This window comes from Heloderma suspectum, chromosome 4, assembly GCF_057233095.1.
Source record: "Heloderma suspectum isolate Gila_16-S chromosome 4, 16-S_ref, whole genome shotgun sequence".
NCBI classification, from domain to species: domain Eukaryota; kingdom Metazoa; phylum Chordata; class Lepidosauria; order Squamata; family Helodermatidae; genus Heloderma; species Heloderma suspectum.
In genome coordinates, this window is record NC_139461.1 from 190546301 (window position 1) to 190552477 (window position 6177).

Genomic DNA, 6177 nt, shown 5'->3' on the forward strand with positions numbered 1-6177 from the left:
TTGCTCCTCTTCAGCCGTGATAGGCTACGTAAATACTTATGTAGCCTATCATGGCTAATGCAGGGACACCATTTGCATCCCTGTGGAGGCCGTGATAGGGTACGTAAATATTTATGTAGCCTATCACGGCGGGGGGGGGGACCCCAGCATATGCAAATGGCAGTGGCTACTGCCATTTGCGTACGCTGGGGTTTTCCCTTGCCATGATAGGCTACGTAAATTTTTACGTAGCCTATCACAGCGAAAGAAAGGGATGCAAATGACGGCAGCTACGGCAGCCGCCATTTGCGTCCCTGCAGGGCTGCCCAGCGGCTGGATGTCTGGCTGTGGGCGGCCGGAGGCGGCCGGCAGCTCCGCGGCTTGGCCGCGGAGCGGAACCGGCCGGCCAGGATTCCGGGGGGAGGCACGGAGCGCCTCCCCCCACAGCAGAACCCAGTGGAGCCAGGTAAGTAGGGTTTTGTACACCCCTAATCAGGATACAGCATACTGGCTGAAATGTTTCAAAGTACAGAGGTGTTTTTTTTTAATGTTGTTCGCCTGTAGTAGAACCTCGTGTGGCGCAGAGTGTTAGGCAGCAGTATTGCAACTGAAACTCTCCCCACGACCTGAGTTTGATCCCAGCGGAAGCCGGGTCTCGGGTAGCCGGCTCAGGTTGACTCAGCCCTCCATCCTTCCGAGGTTGGTAAAATGAGCACCCAGCTTGCTGGGGGGAAAGGTAGTCACGACTGGGGAAGGCAATGGCAAACCACCCCACTATAGTCTGCCATGAAAACGCCAGCACAAGTGGCATCCCTCTAGGGGTCAGCAATGACCCAGTGCTTGCACAGGAGGAACCTTTCCTTTTTCCTTTTTTTTTTCTGCCTGTAGTGCCTAATATGCCTCAGATAATGCTTTCTCCCCTGTGTCTCATGAGGAACTTTCTGACGGAGTGAGAAAACCCTCTTGAAACTATCTTGTGGATGACTTCAGACATTACCTGAAAATGCCAAAAAGGTGATCAAGTGACTCATTATTCCTCTTTCTGTGGTTCTCAGAAATATCTGGTGATTTGTATCACCATATGAGAAAGATACACGTGTTAGATGCACCCATAGGGTTAATCCAGATTAAGGTAGTTGTACTTAGTTCCATTGAAATCAATCAGGTTTAATTTATGTTATCACTGACTTGTCTCATTGATTTCAAGGGGACCCAAGGTCAACTAACTTAATCTGAATCCATCCCATAGAACTGAATTTCACATAACAAAAAAAATGTGATTACCAGCCACAATAGTATCCTTGTACCAAATCTTTCCCTGCCCCTCTGTAATGCGCAGTAAAACCTACCCAGCTTCTGACATTGTCACATTATGCATTTTCCTGCCATTGCTCCATGTCATCAAACATTGCCAGGGTTAGGTAAAAACACGCAATTCCCAGTAACGGGAACATATTCCACATAATTTGATGTTCACTCCACGGAGGTGTTCTTGATGTTTTGTTCAAAGCTATGTGTCAAGAAGTCAATTCTTGCTCTTTGCTGTAACTGAAGAACTTCATTTTCTTTTATGCTCTAACTGTGTGATAACTCAATTTGGCAAAATTGAAATGGCACACAGAGATGTAGGCACCTGTGGGTCTGTTATCTCGATATAGCTCTAGCCTTCAAGGCCAGAGTAAGACTCAGTTTAATGGGATTGAATGATCTCAACTGCATTCCGGTGGGAACTTTCTGCTCTCCCTTATAAGGTTTGGGAAGCTGTGGTAGTCCACCTGTGATTGGCTTCTTGAAGTCTTCTTTCAGTTTTCAGGGGCCTGAGCATAAAAGCAGGAGGCTTGGAGCTGCCCATGTGTCATTGTCTTCATGCTCTGACTAGGGATGCTGGGGAAATTTGAGACAGACTAAAATGAGCTCAGTTTTCTAAGAATCTGACCTGCAGAATCTGCTGAGGAGTGACCCCTTCAGGGTGCACAGAGTCTGTGGATTTTCGGTGATTTTTTTACTTTCTCAAAATTTACTCATATAAATTTGTAGGAAAACGTGAGTTTCTGCTGAAGAAATGTTGAATGGAATGGGGGACAATACGCTAAATGTTACATAGTAAGGTGAATTATGTAAATTGTTACATAAATACTTATGTAATTATTTGCATATTTTTCTGCAAGATGGAAAAAAAATATTTGCCCATCTGTCTGTGGGTGTGCGACGGAACAAAAGGCACCTGACAATCCATGAAACACAGACGGAATGGATTTTACACAGTCCACACATCCCTAGCTCTGACTTACTTTTGGGCTTGTGAGCTTCTAAAGCCTGGACTGGGCTGTGTTCTATTGGAAGACCTGTACTTCAGTAACGTATAGGATATGTTTAAGTACTGCTTTGTTATTTTTGCCTGGAGCATTGTTCCAGGCAAAAGATTTTATCTGATTCTTGTATACCTTTCTACACCTTTCCCTTTCTCCTATGTAAATAAACTTAATCTCTACCTCCCAAGCTGTGTGCAGGGATGGATGAACACACCGGGTCCTGCACCACATGCCACTCACTGGACCCCCACTGGCCACCCGCCCCTTCTCGCCACCCAGTCCTCCGTGACCACCCAATCCCTTGCTGAACTGCCATTCTACATAAAAATGGTGGCTCAGTCTTTCTCATAAATTAAATCCCCATTTACACAAATGGCGGACATAAAGCAGCCATTTACGCAAGATTGTAGGAGTAAATGGACCATTCATGCCTGTAATCTTGCATAAATGGGTGCTTTACAGCCGCCATTTGCATGAATGGGGATTTACAAAAAAAGGCCAAGCTGCCATTTTTATGTAAAATGGAGGCTTGGTGGACCAGCAAGGACCAGCGCGCTTGCCCAACTTGGTCTGCACTGAGTCTGGCGAGGTGGCGGTCTGCAGACTGGAGTCTGGGAGGCAGAATGGCAGGGGGAGTCTGCCAGACTCCACCCCCCTCTCAGACTCCTGTGACATCCCTAGCTGTGTGTGCTTTCTCCCAGGTAAATCTCAGTACTAAACTCAGAGCCTTCAGTTTGGTTACTTGCTACTGTGTAAAGTTTCAAGCTTGGGGCCTAAGTAGAAGGTGCCAGCTTGAACCCTTATTTCTGACTCTAAGTGTGTCCTGAAAGGTCTGAGAGTCCCCCTGGCTCGAGCTGAGGTGGACGTAAGGGGTGGTGGCAGTCTACCTGGGTAACAATTTGTCCCTGCCTACACTGCAGGCAGTTTGGGCAATCTCCTCTCTCCCTTCACTCTCTGGAACTCATTCCTGTGAAGAATGTCCAAAAACTAGCACCTACACATCTCCTGGAAGCACTTTCAAAAGCAAACTTTCTGCTTGCTGGTCTTTTGGTGAGCCATGATTAGGCAAGTATTGTTTGCAGTGTTGTTGTTGCGCTAATAATTGAATTAGAATTAGAGCCAGGGCCTGCAGGAGAAGCCACCACCACCACCACCACCACCACCACCACCGGGGAAGAGGCGTGCTTGCCGCCGCTGGGCCTGCTGCCGCCGCCACTGCCACCACCACCAGGCCTTCCTTGTGGACTTCTGCCTGGCAGACCGCCAGTCCCTGCAGGACCAGGCCCCCAGGTACCGAGCCAGCTGTGCTGCTCCACCTGCCCCTCCCTGGAGGGGCTATATAAGCTGGCTGGCTGAGGTGGCCTGGGAGAGCCAGGGCCTGCAGGAGAAGCCACCACCACCACCGGGGAAGAGGCGTGCTTGCCGCCGCTGGGCCTGCTGCTGCTGCCGCCGCTGCTGGGCCTGCTGCCGCCGCCGCTGCCGGGCCTGCTGCCGCCGCCGCTGCCACCACCACCAGGCCTTCCTTGTGGACTTCTGCCTGGCAGACCGCCAGTCCCTGCAGGACCAGGCCCCCAGGTACCGAGCCAGCTGTGCTGCTCCACCTGCCCCTCCCTGGAGGGGCTACATAAGCTGGCTGGCTGAGGTGGCCTGGGAGAGCCAGGGCCTGCAGGAGAAGCCACCACCCCCACCACCGGGGAAGAGGCGTGCTTGCCGCCGCTGGGCTTGCTGCCGCCGCCGCTGCCACCACCACCAGGCCTTCCTTGTGGACTTCTGCCTGGCAGACCGCCAGTCCCTGCAGGACCAGGCCCCCAGGTACCGAGCCAGCTGTGCTGCTCCACCTGCCCCTCCCTGGAGGGGCTACATAAGCTGGCTGGCTGAGGTGGCCTGGGAGAGCCAGGGCCTGCAGGAGAAGCCACCACCACCACCACCACCACCGGGGAAGAGGCGTGCTTGCAGCCGCTGGGCCTGCTGCCGCCGTCGCCGCTACCACCGCCACCAGGCCTTCCCTGTGGACTCCTGCCTGGCATTTTTACGGGGATTTTAATTGTTTTGTTTGTTTGTTTTATTTTGTTGGGGGGATTTTGTTGTGTTTTTAGGGGTGGGTAGCCTGCCTGATAGGCGGGAGCGAGGGGGCATGTGTCCACCTGATGGAGGCAGTGGGGGGAGTGTTGGGGGCCAGAACATACCGAGGCTGGGTGGCAGGCGCTGGCGGAGCGCTAGGGGCAGGCCATGCCAGCTAAGGGGAACGAGGGAGAGATGTGTAGTATCTGTCCCCTGCTCCGGGCCTGTCCAGAGCCAAAGGATGGCTGGGGGAGGCGTGACCCCATCTTCTGGCCTTCGTTTGCTGCTCTGCAATGCCAGGTCTGTTACCCAGAAAACCTCCCTCATCCATGACATGATCCTGGATGAGGGTGCAGACCTGGCATGTATTACGGAGACCTGGCTGGCCGAGGCTGCTGCTCCAACCCTTGCAGCCATGTGTCCAGCTGGATTTTCGTATGCACAGCAGCCGAGGGCTGGGGATCGGGGAGGGGGAGTGGCTGTTATCTACCGAGAGTCCTTGGTCTTCACCAGACCCCCTCTCCGGGAGACCAAGGTTGTTGAGTGCATGTACTGGAGGTTGGGCCCGAAGGGCAGTCTGGGGATTCTGCTCGTGTACCGTCCACCCCGCTGCACGACTGACTCCCTGGCCAAGGTGCTTGAGGTGGTCTCTGATGTGCGTGTACAGTCCCCTAACTTACTGGTGTTGGGGGACTTCAACGTACATTCGGAGGCCATCCTCACAGGAGCACCTCGGGACTTCATGGAGACCATGGCCTCCTGGGAGCTGCACCATATTCTAACTGGGCCCACCCATGTAGCCGGTCATGCACTAGACCTTGCGTTTGTTTCTGGAGAAGCGGGGAGTGATCTGGAAGTCGGGGGTATATCCACCACCCCCTTGTCATGGTCAGATCACTATCTGGTGATGTTGGACTTCTCGGTTCCACAACCCCTCCGCAGGGGTGGAGGACCCATTAAAATGGTCCGCCCCAGGCGTCTTATGGATCCAAATGGATTCCTGAACGCGCTTGGGGATTCTCTGGGGCATGCCAACGGCCACTCGGTCGAGACCCTGGTGGGTGGCTGGAATGCCGCAATCACTGGGGCATTAGATCAGGTGGCTCCGAAACGCCCTCTCCCCCTGAACAGGGCTCGGACTGCACCATGGTTCAATCCACGGTTACGAGCTCTGAAACAGGAGGTGAGACGGCTAGAGCGCCGGTGGCGGAAGTCTCGCTCCAAAGACGATCAGACACGGGCTAGAGCTATATCTTCAGCCTATCACGTGGCGGTGAAGGCAGCAAAAAAGGAATATTATGCTGCCTCCATCGCGTCTGCAGAGTGCTGCCCCAGGAGGCTGTTCCAAGTGGTCCGGAGCCTGGTCGGTCCTGTGGCTCCGGAACCACTGGAGCATTCTAAGGCCTCCTGTGAGGCTTTGGCAAGGCACTTTGCAGATAAAATTGATCAGATTAGGTGTGTTACTCTGCACACTGTGGATACAGTTAGTGAGCAAGAGGCGGCCTGTGGCAAACCGGTTTTGTGGGATCGGTTCCAGCTTCTTCCTCCTGATGAAGTGGACAAGGTGCTTTCATCTGTAAGGCCGACCACCTGCTTACTTGATCCTTGCCCATCTTGGCTCATTATGAGCTGCAGAGAGAGACTGGGTGAGGGGATCAAGGCGGTGGTGAACGCCTCCCTTGAGGAGGGAGTGATGCCATCAGCCCTCAAGGAGGCAGTGATAAGACCGCTCTTAAAGAAGCCCTCCTTGGATCCTCAAGTTCTGAACAACTTTCGCCCAGTCTCAAATCTGCCATTTTTGGGCAAGGTGATTGAGCGGGTGGTG